The following is a 14415-nucleotide window of genomic DNA, read 5'->3' on the forward strand; positions in this document are numbered from 1 at the left end:
TTTAATAAATATTAAAAATAGTATCCAGCTAGAACAGCATTAAAAATGTATTATTGTATAAAATTGTAATGCACTGACTGAAGAGATCATGATTGAAACATGGCTTCTTAACAGTGAGATGGTTTGCAGCCTCTAAAATATCCCTGCCAGGGCCCTAGAAATTAGGTTCTACCTTGGAAACTGATGACGAAGGCAGAAACCCAGACCTGGCTTTCAGGGCTGCATCCAAGTAATTTCTTGCTGGACTTATAGTGACAAAGTAGTCTGCAAGACTTGGGCACTTCTTAGGTGAATTGACAGTGTGGCTTCTCTACTGCTAAATGTGGGAAGATCCTGCTAGAGTGCGAGTTGTGGGTAAACCGGCATCTTGAAGCAAGTGGTCAGAATTTGCAAGGACAGATGCGAAGCATGCAACTTTGTTATAAGAATTCAGTATCTTAGAAGAGTGACCTTTTAATTTAGCAATTTGAAGCCTCTAATGCTGTCAGCCGCTAAACCTCAGCCTTGTTGAGACCAGCCTTAACCACTGACTCCACCCTATGACCTAATGTAATGATTACGTTAGACCCAGCAACTTGGAGACCCACAAAGCTGCTTCCAACCTATGATGTATGATGACTTTCAGGACTGCTTCCCACCAGACACCTCCCATTCCTCTCACTTTTCTCACATGTCAGGGATTCATCCACCCAGGGCTTACCTTGAGCACCGTTACTTTGTGACCTGTGGCTCCTTCACAAAAAACACTCATTGTCTATACATGCCTGGAGTGAAGCCTTGTCTCCGTGTCTCTGTGCATGCTGATTGTAATGAAAATTTCCTAGCTATCTTAATGGAATTTTTCAATTCTATTAAGGACTCTGAGGCGAGGATTGTGCTTTCATTCTCCACTTTATTGAATAGCAGCCATTTTATATTCACTAAACAAACTACATTTCTCATGGAACACTGGGAATAGTAAAGACAAATGATGTTCTACAGTCCCGCAATGCAGTAGGTGTCCAATCAGATGCCGGTATGCCCAACATTGTCGTTTGCCTGTCAGCCACTCCTCTTTTGTCGAACGAGTCACGCCACAGTTCGGTTTCTAAGAATCCAATTTCCCGTTCTCCATTCCTGAGAACGAAAAGACTAAATCAGTCGCCTAAACCTTTAATAGATCTAAATCTATCAATCTATCAATTAGTATCTACAGATGTAACAATACACATGGTATGCATTAGAACTAATTCCTGGATCAGAAACACTGTATACTTTGTCAGAGAATCAAAATCCTTACTTACTAGATATGGGGAGGTCTTTCAGGCTGTATGATCTGTGGGTGAGATAATCGTCGCCTCAGAGTCCTTAATGGAAGGGAAATTTGCCGTTATGATAGCTAGGCAACTTTTCATTCTATGTTGGGATCGGAGGCTAGGATCATGCTAGTTCAAAGCTTACCACTAGAGGACCAATCTGCCGCATTTATCTAGTCTTCCAACCGAGCCCCTAGAGAAAAAGCTTTGAATGCCATCGCCCCACGGACAGAGTGAGTGTGCTCCGAAGATCTTAAGGTCTATCCCTGCTTCCTGCATCTCCCAACGGGCAATGGTAGGGGAGGAAACTGTCTTATATGGTTTCCTGAGAGTGATTAGACGTTGGTTGTCCGGGGGCCAGAATTCCTCAGACATCAGCTCATTGGCCTTGAGACAATACACTATGCACAATTTAGAGGAATCTGGGAAAGCCAGGTATTCAATAACCCTGGTGTTAGACTTTTTACTTCTGGCCAATGTAAAAGAGACTCCAGAGGGATATAAGCATCTTCCTGTAATGTTGAGGGCTCGAATGTCTGAAACCCTCCTGCATGACACATGCAGAGCAACATTGTTAGCTTTGCGGATAACTCCTTCCTTGAGAGAAACCAATTAGGTTGCCAGGAGAGAAAAATGTTGAAAAAACTATTAACATCCCAAAGAGCCAAGTACTGTGGTTCCAGAGGCAAGGAGAGTACGATCCCCCAAAAAAGCCTACACACAAATGGGTATTCCCCCACCGGCGACCCTTCTACCAGAACGTTACCCGTTTATATGGCTGAGCAGATGGTGTTAATTGACCGGTATGCTGTACCTTTCCTTGCCAGGTCAGCCAAGAAATTCAAAATTTATATCATCTTGGCGCCCACAGGATTGCAGTCCAATCGCATGCACCAATTATACTATCTGTTCTAAGCTGATCTATATCACTTGATGGTGCCCTCTGACCATGTCTTAGATAGGAGGTCCTTAGCCTGTGTCGAAAGGCCTGGGATTGACCACCGTCCCCTGTAGTCCTCCATGCCATGAGACGAAGTGATCCTGCTAGGAACATCTGATGTGGATTCAGTTCTGGATTGAGGAGGATAATCTGAAACGAGGGGACAGGATTGCAAAATCCAAAGAAATTTCCAGACAAACTGGAAACCAAACTTGAGCTTTCCAGACAGGGTGATCAGTACCACCCTGCCCATTGGTGTTTGATCTCAACAGAACATCTGGTGATAATTGCAAACTGGGAAAGGCATAGCTGCCAGTTCTGTAGAAAGGCATCTGTGTCGGTCGCCAGAGGACCCTGCCTCTAACTGAAAAACCTGGGTAGTTGGTGATCCAACCTGGAGGTAAAAAGATCCACAGAAAAAGGACCCCAGCAACCTTGGAGATTGGCAAAAATCTCTGGATGGAGTTTCCAAAGACTGGAGTCCCAGAACTGCTGTGATTGCCTGTCGGCCACCATGTTCTCCTGTCCTGGAAGGATGCTCGGCCATGACCGATATCTGATGGTCTAGGCAGAAATGCCAAAAGCTGGTTGCTTAATCCGACAGGACTTTGGAACGAGTGCTCCCTAGGTGATTTATGTATCTGACGGCAGAGACGTTATCCATCTTTAAGAGTACAACTGTATCTATATATAGGGGTTCCCCTGATCCTCGTAGGAGTTCCTAAGCCAGGGACTGAAGAATCATTGAACAAAAGATACTTAGGCAACTGAAAATTAAAAATTAATTCTTCCAACAGGAAGAATGAAGAGGTATGAATGAAATATAGGGATGCCTTATTACTAGCTATGGAAACGAATCATGTTTGAATCAATTGTATTATTAATGGAGGTGTATGTATTTTTAAAGAATTTTCTATTTTTGATATTTATCTTTTTCCTGGGTTCCGGGACTTTCTTATGAATGCCCCAGTTAGAAATCTAACAGGATACATGATTTGATTCTGTCTCGCATCCAACACAGGACCACGAAGGATCCTGCCAGGAGTTCCAGGCAATTGATGTGTAATTCCTGTTCTCAAGGTGACCACGGCTTTCCTGTGGAAGAATCTCCACACCGCGTGCCCCAGCCTGATCTGCTGGCGTCGGACTCTATGATAAGATCCAGAGCGAAACTAAAAATTGCCCTGCCGTTCCACGCTTCCTTGTGTGAAAGCCACCAACGTATCTCCTCACATGCCTTCTCCAAAAGGACTACCAACTAGGAGTACAAGAGGCCCCTCTGCAGGTGTCTCCTGAGGCCCTGAAGGGCGTGGTAGTGTAAGGGACCTGAAAAGATCAGGATGGGGGAGGATAGCAGGCCCACCAGGTGTGCAGTCTGTCTGAAGGATACTCTGTTTGATTAATATGCACAGCAATTTGTGCTTGATTTTTTTCACCTTCCTTGAGGGAAGACTCAATGTAGCTGCTGTGGAATCTGTAACGAAGTCCGAGAACACTACCTCCAGAGCTGCAATCAGGAGAAACTTCTTGTTTATAACAAAGCATAGGCTTTCCAGAATGAAGACAGTTAATTGTTGCTGGGTCGACAGTTGGTGGGGATCCTGCCCCAGAAGAAGCATGTCATCTAGGTATACAATTAGGTGTGTCTCTTGGGTTGAGGTGCTCCCCGACTAGTGAGGACCGTCTTGAAGCACCACTGGGCCAAGGAGAGGCCGAAAGGAAGGATTGTGAACTGAAACACTTGTTGCTGCCATACAATTTGGAGGAACCGGCTGTGCAGTGGAAATATGGAGATGGATGGATAGGCATCCATCAAGTCCAAACAGAGCAGCCAATCCACGGGGTGTAACACATCGCACAGGAAAGGATTCCCTCCATTTTGAAGTGGCGATAGACTAGCCACTTATTGAGTTTGTGAATGTTGATAACCAGTCTTTTACCCCCGTCTAACCTGTTGACCAGAAAAAAATTGCTTAAGAAGCCCTGTGGGTGAGGTGTCGTTGAGCAGTGAGCAAATCTGTGCATCCACCAAAGTCGCTTTGTGGTGCATAAACTGCAGAGGCATGGGTCGTGTACCCTGATAGGGGAACCTCAAAACTCTGTGAAACCCCTGAATTGTTTTCAAGACCCGTGCATCACTTGCAATGGATAGCCAATTGTGTAAAAAGGATGCCAGGCGATCCCCTGCTTGCGCTAGGGAAGAAGATTTGACACTCACCGGCAATATGCTCATGTAGGAGCGTTCCCTCTACGGTAAAAAAAATGCGCACAGTTATACAAGCAATAATAATAAAAACAGCACATATAATGCAGAGAGAAGATGAAAAACACTTATCTGGGCTGTGAGCAGCTTAGAAAGAGTAGTTGATGACAGACGCATAGGACTACGTTTGGGATACTAGCCTCTCATTGAACACTTACTGCATTGTGGGACTGTTGGAAAACATTTGTGTTTATTATTCCTAGTGTTGCATGGGAAGTGTAGTTTGTTTAGTGAATAAAAAATGTCTGCTATTCAATAAAGTGGAGAAAGATAAAGATAATCCTCGCCTCCGGTCCTGACACAGAATCCATTTTACGGGTCTTTTTTCTGTGGCTTTCAAATGCGCATGAAAGACCTATTCAGACTCGGGGGAATGAACAACACTGGTTACTGTACTGAGTCAGCTTGAGAAAAAGGTGACATTTATCGAAAACCAATTACATTTGAGCACTAAATTTAGATCTCGTAATGTGAAAGTATTCATTCAAATATTTGAGGTGCAAAATTACTTTAACTAGATGACCTGGTTCTTATTGTTGACTGCTCCGGAACAGTCTGTGCGGATACATATTTTACCGTTTATGATTGTTATGACACAGGTACCACTTACTGTGCTCCATTTCTTGCTATCACAAGACAAGTTTTAGCTGAGCAACTAGTGCGGCCAACTTTGGAACCGGGGCAAGTGTGCAGGAGGGTGTACAGACGTCTTGCTCGAGGTCAGAATCCCTGTACCTTTCTACAGCCGCTGGGGTTCGCGTTCCTTTGGTTGATGTCGGCACACAGCGTTGGAGCTCCTCGTGGCACTAAAACGCTGACTGGCGTCGTCCATTCCCGAGTTATCCCACCTTGAGCTTCGTCGCCCCATTGCTTCTCCTAACAATGAGCATCTTTTAATCAAGGTCTCTTTTTAGCTCTTGGTTTCAACTTTTATTGCATTACATGTGTAGACGGTGACTGCGGTCTCAGATACGTCCAGCGATCCGATGCAGCCCAGATCTCCATCTTCACTTGGAAACATCCCATACTGGGGAGTGAAGGTGAAAGTAGCATTAGGTGATTGAGGAATGCCAGCTGCAGTTCTTTGGTGCTGTAGAAGATGCAGGTGTTGGTTACTCCCTTAGGCGGCCACCTGGACAAGGCCAAAACTCCCCAACCAACCAATTGGAGAGCCTCATAAGGAGACTTGATGCGGTGTCCTCTGTGATATTCTTACAAGAGTCTAGGGACTAGAGCTGCTACTCTGTTCCTGTGGACCAGTATTTCTGAGTCTTAGATGTGGTCCACGAACTTTCATTGACTGTCTCTATGTGACATGTTCTGAGTCGCTGGGAGTTTCATTGACAATGCTGTGGTTCAAATTTCTCCCCATGTCACGGCTCATAGGAAACCGTACACCTCCACCTGGCCTCAAGCTAGAGGAGTCTCTTAGCACAGTATTCACGGAGGTAGGCCTCAGATCTACTGTGGGACATGTCTTTGGGTGTGCAATCGGGGGTGAGGGACAAGACCACTCACCACAGCTCCAGGCAGCACTGCTCCTTCGCACCTTGCTCAGTGCTTGAAACTTGCTTGATAGTTGCTCCAGAGCATTTTCTGTCTTTAGGTAGTGCACTGCGTGCTCCGCTAGACTCAACTTTGCTGTGTGGGTACCCCCAAGTTCATTTTATTTTAGTTGTTTTTTGATCAAATGGATCTTATCTCAAGGTATGGGAGAGTACTATACATATTGAAAAAAATGAACAAGCTACATTCCTTCAGACAGTTGTTACTGTCCCATCTGAACATATACACAAAGAGATTTGACTTATAGAAAAAGTACAATCACAGCTTTGGGAGATCTTCTAGTTTGACATTGCGTTCATAGCGTTCTATGCATTCAGCGTTCTACGCATTCATAGATTTGTCAAATTGGCATATACATATAAATACACCCTTATACTTAGAATATTGAAGCCTGCACCGTTGCCACTGTTTGATATTGATGTAATAATTCATATGTCTGCAGGGTGTGACGTGTGCAATATTAATGAAAAGATTGAAGCTGCAGTTTCAAGACATGTTGAGACGCTTGAAGGGAAGTTGGTTTTTCAGTCAGATCTTGATGGAAGTGAAGGATAGGTCCTTTCATATCACCAAGGGTGAACTGTTAAATATTTTTGGTGCAGAGCCTGAGCGACACCACAATAGAGTGATATTCCGTACTCTTTCCCAGATTGCAGCAGGACTGCAGATTGTGTTCCTGACCTGAGAAGAGAGCTGGCTCCATTGACGGACCATCCGCGGAAGGCAGAAATGCTCCCCAGCCCTCTGCTTGGTATCGGCCTGTGAGAAGCCACAGACAGGGGGTGCCATGTTATATTATTCTGGGTTTGCATTCTATAAATATGTATTCCTCTAAGCTTGTTTGTCTGCCCTCATTGGTTTCACCTCACACCTAGATACTCAGCTACATCGAGGGCTTTAAGTGGAATGAAGAAACTGGAGGGTCTCTCAAAGGGGCGTGGACAATGTAATTAAGGGCGTGGCTTAAAAACCTGTAAGCTAAAAATCTGTGGTTAGCATAGTGTGCCGCCCGACTTGTATTTTGCTGTTTGTCATTTCATCCAGATATATGATACAAGTAACATCATACCTACAAGTCAGGACTATTGGTTGCTGTCATGGCACTCCAAAAAAAAAAAAAAAAAAAAGCATTTGCAATGCAATAGGACTCGCATTTATGCGAGTTTAAGCTATTGCCATTGTTAATGACAATCTTTTATTTGTTTTATAAACCAAAACCAAAATAAAAGGCATAGCCATTTACAATGCCAACAGCTCAAACTCGCATAACTGTGAGACCTCTTGCATTGCAAAGGCTTGTTTAGAGAATCTGGTCACCCTACTGATTGGTTTCCAGTTCTGGTACGCACACGCAGCCCAAAACAATTAGCCCAATCAGGGCCAGTCTTCTTTCAGGCAATTTTAGGCAGGTACTTAAGGTGTCACTAGCAAGGGTTAAGGTGTCCCTAGCAAGGGGGCATGAAGTTGCCCGTTGCATGGATACATAAATGCTCACCAGAGGCGCAACTAGAGGCCAAACTTTTTTGGGGGGAGGGTGAAGAAAAAAATTCGAGGGGAGGAGGCAAGGGGGGGCTAATTCTTGCAGCACCAGGCAGAGTGGAGATGCAGGGGCTCTAAGGAGTGGAAAAACAACAAAGCCTTATTAACAAGCAAATGGTCTTTTAAAGACCTGTGAAGTACTCTGGTGCGGCTGAGTGTGTGCCCGGGAAGCTGTCTCAGCCTGGGCTGCCACACACAAGGGAGGGGGGCAGGGTGGGGAGCTGAAGCTCTTTGAGCCCAATGGACGTTGCACGCCTGATGCTCACTCTCGGGGCAATTCAGTCCCAAAATGTCACTTTGCAGAGTGCAGCAAAAATCTTTCCATTGAGCACAGTGACCTGAACTGGATTCCCCTTTAGCGGCATCTGATAACATCATCGCACGTTGAACTCTGGGATACTACCAGCGTGAATCACACGAGGGGTTACCTTGGGATATTGAGAGAGTTCCTGACAGGCCAGTGTCTCTGAAAGCCTATATGCTACATTAGTTTTACGCAATGAATGAGTGCAAAGTAGAAGAGAGAACTTTTTTTTTTTGTTAGTTGTATTGAGACAAATATATTCCGATGCTACATAAGTAATTATTGATATGACTCGTTTACTCTTAATGAATATTATATGAACTTTTAGTTCCTGTTTTTTGTATGTTACTTTTTTGTGTATTCACTATAATTCATACAATATTTTGAACACTGAAAAAGGCGTTTGTTTAGGTATCCCTGACAACAAGCTAAAGTATTTGGCCAATCCTCAAAGGCCAGGTAATCGCTCGTTGTAATGATTTACTAGCTGCAAGGTAGCTTCCGTAAGCAGAAAAGGCATGGAGAGAGAATGTGAGGAATGCATCTGGAACCCGGCCACGCTGCTGCTTGCTCTCGAGCTCCCTAGGCAAGAGGAGAGAGAGAAGGTGGGACATGCACCTGCCTTTAGCCAATTGCGTGCTGTCTTTCCTAGAAAGACGCAAGCAGAGGCCAATAGCGTGTGAGGAACAAAAAGTCCTTACTAGAAGCCTCGCAGTGCAGCGCATGTGCGCTGGCTAGTCAATACCTAAAAACAGACCGCCAATGCCAGGGCACAAAACCGAGCCCGATAGAGACCCGTTTCGAGCCCCCTTTTTAAAAAAACTGCCGGTGCTCAGCACCGGTGAGACCCGGCCCACTTAAAGCCCTGGCTACATCACATCACTCTGTAGTTTTGCCAGGAGGAAGGGGGAGTTGTGTGCCCCCTGACATTGGGCTCGCTGGACGAGTGCCACAGTTGTTATAGCTTCCTCACCTGACTATTCAAGGCCATGTGTGCTCATCTCTGAAGAAGGAGCAGGAAGGGTTAGCGACAGAGCTTGCATTTCACTGGGACATCTGTCCCCCTCCTCCTTGCCACAGGAACCTCATCCTCCGAAAAAAAAAATCCAGGAATGCCCTAGGGACTACCTCCAATCAGCAACTTTAATTTGGATCAGAAGACCGAGGATGGAGAGATCCTGTCACTGGTGCCCAGGAGATCGTACATTCGTTCTAGTGTCTTCACTGTCTCATGTTTGTTTTTGCATGTGACTCCCTCGCATGCATGTGCCGTCTGTCCTACACAGACGGACCGATAGAGCAAAGGACTCGGGTAAAAGGGATTGGCAGAACTTTCTTTAGCTGGAGAGGCCGGTGGGCTCGTCTCCCCTTGCTTGTAGGTAGCAGGAAAAAGACCTGTCCCTACTATTCCGATTATCTGCTCCCCCCACTGCCAGTATTCCCCAGTGCCATTCCCACCCCTGCTGATTGCTTCTGTTTTTAAAACAACATGCACAGTAGGCAAATTGCAGTACTTTGCTGTAACTGACCGGGAAGGCCATGACTTCTGCTGAGTTTGTTTTTCGTTCAGACACTCTCCAGGCAGTTTGACGTCAGCGGCGTCGTCTTATGACTATCTCACAAGTATATATGCCCAGAGCGGCGGGGCCAAGCCAACGATCTATCCTAACATTATTGTTTGTTCAAAGGTTTTAAAACGTTGCTGGTTTTAGCACTATTTCGTTCACCAAGACTAGCATGAATTGGAACGGAGTTGGTAGCTCGAGCCTGCTGCGCTGCCTTGCGGGCTTTCTGTGATGTTAGTTCAGCCTTTGATCTAACCGGAAGTAGAAGTGAGCGCTTTGTGAAGCTTGGGTGCCTTTCCACAGAGAGCAGTCGGCTGTTAGAGGCCGGAGAGCCAGGCCTGGACCCCCGCCAGCAGGGCTCTGTTGTCATCCGAGCAGTTCACGTGAACGGGGTCTGTAATAATTGATCCGTGCCTTCAGTTGAAGAGCGACTGAATGGAATCCGATCTTAGCAAGGCAGATGGCGACCCTTGTGCACACAGGAGCACTGACCGCTTTGGAATGTAATTGGACCCTTTCGGCATTTGAGAGCTCAGTCTGGGTACTACAGGTGGAATTAGCATTGGCAAGAACACCGCCGGTCACTTTCGGTCTTCAGAACACCGCAGGTAATGAAGTTCCTTGCACCGCCTTTTAGGGTTTTTTTGTTTTTTTTTTTACTCCTTGACGTGTTAACATTTTAACACGTGATGATGTTGGTGCATTAGGTGTTTGGAAGCTCCATTGAAGATAATCTCGTGATAGGTGAGCTAACACTTATATGGTGGGCCTTCTGCTAATTTAAAGCACTTATGCCCCAGTGGGTGGAAGGTCATGTTGTAATACCTTGATAGCCCTTATTCTTCCGGATATATGAATAGTTGTGATGCATACTTCCACCTGCAGCGTTCTCACTTTCTGATAACCGCCAGGTGCCAGACTGGATCCGGAGATTTTTCTCAGCATTGCCCCGGGCTTCAGCAGGTTGTTTCAAGCGGCTCTGTCTGCTTCGTTGCACCCCAGAATGGACATAAGAGCAGCGTATAAGCTACATCCCTACACGCTGACATCCGTTCTTTTCTTTCTGCCCTCTTGTTGTGGATCTGAGTTCACTCTCAAACTTTTCCTGCACTTTTAATGAGATTTTTTTAATAACAATTTTTTCTACAATGTGCATGGAAACATGTCCCCACCTAAAACCACTTGGTTTAAGCCTTGCTGGGACTGTCGGAAGACTATAGATTGAAGGGCCGCGAGTCTCAATCCCAGTCAGTTATCGACCCTTTCCCTCTTTCTAGGCCATTCCATGACAGATCCTACTCCCATTCGAAGTCCTAGGGTAAGACAAAGAAAAGCAAAAAGTCGAAGCACTCAAGGTGCCTCTTGCTCTTAAATAGAGCAACCAGTTCTAATGTACCCCAAGTTTCCAGGTATGTTGGAGACGCTGCAGCATACAGAGGATTACCAAGAAGCCAAGCAGTACATTTATGGCACCTTTCCAGGTTCCCTCTGGCGCACCTTTACACCCCATGGATTGGAGAAGCCCTCCATTCGAATTTACTACCGGTGGATCCACCTTCGATGCCATGTGTGCCTCTTTACCACTCTGCAGGCTCCCAACCCTACTTTGATCCCAGCGCCAAGACCCATCATCGTTTCTGCCGTGTCTGCACTGGCCTAAACACCAGACGAGGACCAAATTATTTTTTCTTTTCAGAATCTAATCAGACTCTACCTTGAACGAAATTGCATCATCTGCCGTAAACTGGTCAGCCTCATTCGGACTCGTACATAACCCCTCCCCTTCCGGGAAATCATTCGCCACCCTGCACAACTTGTTTGGATCATACTCTGCCCAAGGATAGAATAATCGGAGATGACAATGGAGTTGAACAGGATGATGCCCAACATTATAATGATGTTAATCTATACCTAGATTTGCAGGAGGCCAATTTGAACACTTCCCTTGACTCTAGGTTGAGTTGCCCTCTTGGCCCCTTAACTGAGCAATTCGCTTCTTTTGCTGTGGTCATCGGGTGTGCAGCCGAAGTTTTGGACCTGCAGCTACCATCCATTGAGGTAAAGATCAAAGTGCTGATGGTATTTTTGCTGCCTAACAGGCATCTATGAAGCTGCTTCTCCCTTTTAACTAAGCTGCCATTGACACATTAATGGTTACCTTGGCCAAACCTTGCTCTTGTCTACCGAAAACTACGCAAGTAACTAAACGCTGCAAACCTGCTGCTGGAGCCCTTCTCTTCCTTATCTAACCTCCTACTCTAAAAAGCCTGGTTGTACAGACCTCTACAAGTAGGGTCAACAGGACCTTATTCCCTGAACCCAAATGTAAGAAAGCATTCGTAAAACTAGTCTTTTCTTCTGCCAGTCTTGCCCTTTGCTCTAGCAGTTCTATTTACCTCTTAGGAAGATATGCACATGCATTGAGATATAGTCAGTGATTGTACCGACACTCCCTTAAGAAATGTGTTCCAATTTAGTGCAGATCTTCAAGGATGGCCATGTTACTGTAAAATCAGTCATTCGTTCTGGGCTGGACACTACTGACTGGTTAGCGAGGACACTGTACCAGCATATTGTTTCGGCGAATTTAGTGGATTAGAGCCACTGTTCTTTTTTTGGGTGACATCCAAGCGTCTTTATTGGATATGCCATTTGACTGCACCGTGGCTTTGAAGATGAGGTAGACTCTGCACGAGAGCGCTTCAAAGAAAGCAGGGCTGCAGCACACTCTCCAGCCCTTTCTGTGCCCATGCAACAGTACTCCCAGCAGTTTTGCCCCTTTTTGAGGCTTCAGAAGGAGTTCAACCTAAAGACAACACCAAGGCCCTCTGCCCCAGCAACAAACCTCCCCCCTATTCTTTTGAGGCTGGGGTCAGGGATCTATCAGACACTGTTCAGGCTAGCAGGGGCAGTGAACTGCCCAACCCTGTCCCTTGTGCCCGCTTTAGTTTCAGGAGGCAGGATAAGTTATTACTGCCAAGGGTGACAGAGCATCATATCTTTTTTATATTTATATATATATATATATTCAGTGAAAAAACCATAGGTTTCACACATGTTATAGTTAGCTGGACATTTTACTGATAAAAAACCAATGAAATTCCCCCGTTATAGTTAGTGCAGGAAACTATAACTCACGCGACCGCAATCCTCTGCTGATGCTAATACTGTATTTAGACACTTATTTGCCCATGTCTTCTTCCATTAAATTTTAGCTATACATATATTACAAATATTTTTTTTTCATAAAGACACATATGTCATCAGCAGAGGATTGCGGTCGCGTGAGTTATAGTTGCCTGCACTAACTATAACGGGGGAATTTCATTGGTTTTTTATCAGTAAAATGTCCAGCTAACTATGACATGTGTGAAACCTATGGTTTTTTCACTGAATTTGCAAGGTTTTTTAAATGCTAATTCCCAACTATAACGTGTGTGAAACCTATGGTTTTTTCAGTGAATTTGTACGTTTTTTTAAATGCTAAGTTACTTTACGCCATTCGTGGCGTGCGCGCCCACTTAACGCAGTTCGTTCCGTGCGTGCACGGTGCGCTTTGCGCACCGTGCGCGCACAGTGAGCGCGCGGGGCGGTTCGCGCACCGCGCGCCCACTTTACGCAGTTAGTGCCGTGGATGGGCCATGTACGCACGATGCGCTTCGCGCACCGTGCGCACATGGAGGACATATTATGCGCTTCGTTGTGAAAGGTAATCGTTTAAACTTTTAGAACTTATATTTATGCCATGCGCAAATGGTGCCCTGCGGGAACCATTAGCACACGGGGTGGGGTGAGTGTGGATAATTATTTTTTTTTAATTTTTGTTACCGTACGCGTACGGTAAGCGTAATCGGCGATTTTTCGTAAAAAAATAAAAATGAATTTTTGTCCTTGGGGGTTCTTTGGGGACACATTCATTGAGGCTAGGTGGTTAGGAGCTGTCTAAACAGGCGCTTTACTTGTGTTTTTTGCCTTAGTTTTTCCTCCCCATCTCAGAGTGCGAGAGAGAAAATGGCGGACACCGCTTCCTGGTTTCGAACGATTCGAATGTTTACTAAGATCTAACAGCCAATCAGAATCGCGCTCGCGCACGGCACCGTACGCGTACGGTAAGCTTACCGTAAGCGCACGGTAAGCGCACCGTAAGCTGGCTCAGATATATATATTGATTTAAATGCTGTTTTCTCAGGAACTACTGAACAGATTTACACCAGACCTACAAAAGGCACTTCCTTGACCTGAGGACTACCTCTCTGCCAAATTTCAAGTAACTCTGTTCAGCCGTTCGGGCTGTAGCTGTGTCTAAAGGTCCTATGGAAAAATGCATGGGAAAAACGGGTTTTGGGACCCCCCTTTTATCTCAGCCCCCGCTTGACGAATCCCCCCGAGACTTTCAGGGTAGGAGCGGAGCGTAGCGCCCCACCTATTTTGAAAAGTTCGCGAGGATTCGTCGACCGGCGCCAAAGTTATTCCAAATAGAATGTTGCGGATTTCCTATGGAAACAGGGTCCTAACTATAACTATCTACTGGCGGCCGCCAGTAGATAATAATATATATATATATATATATATATATATATATATATATATATATATATATATATATTATCTCCACCATTCTGCCATTCCTGTTAGACCTGCTCCATATCCCACACACATCAGTGGATTTCAGAAGGCCATTCCATTCTGTGGGAGGAAGCCCATGCTTTTTTGGACAAAGGAGGCATAAAGGTATTGCTAGCACCAGAAGTAGGAGCTGGATGTTTCTCCCTTTACTTCCTCGTGCTGAAGAAGGATGGAGGCTTTCATCCCATGTTAGATCTTCGCTTCCTGTTTCTGCCTGAAAAAGGACATACTCGGAATACTTACATTGGCGGAGTTTCTATCTGCCCTGGATGAAAGAGACTGGATAATAGCGCTGAACCTGCAGCAAGCCTACTTTC

At 45.4% G+C, this 14415-nt stretch overlaps 1 protein-coding gene and 1 long non-coding RNA gene across 5 annotated transcripts in view; one reads left to right on the forward strand and one right to left on the reverse strand.

Annotated features, from left to right (window-relative positions):
- The window catches only part of MTUS1 (microtubule associated scaffold protein 1), a 1021263-nt gene that overhangs the window by 280424 nt on the left and 726424 nt on the right, over positions 1–14415 (forward strand). The gene's annotated exons all lie outside the window — the stretch shown is intronic.
- LOC146862737 (uncharacterized) overlaps positions 1000–14415 on the reverse strand; it is a 33527-nt gene continuing 20111 nt past the window's right edge. The window contains exon 3 of the long non-coding RNA XR_014978172.1: positions 1000–1116. This is a non-coding gene — a long non-coding RNA (uncharacterized LOC146862737). The remainder of the gene's footprint in view (positions 1117–14415) is intronic.

The sequence above is a fragment of the Triturus cristatus genome, chromosome 2_2 (genome assembly GCF_964204655.1).
Source record: "Triturus cristatus chromosome 2_2, aTriCri1.1, whole genome shotgun sequence".
Taxonomy (NCBI): domain Eukaryota; kingdom Metazoa; phylum Chordata; class Amphibia; order Caudata; family Salamandridae; genus Triturus; species Triturus cristatus.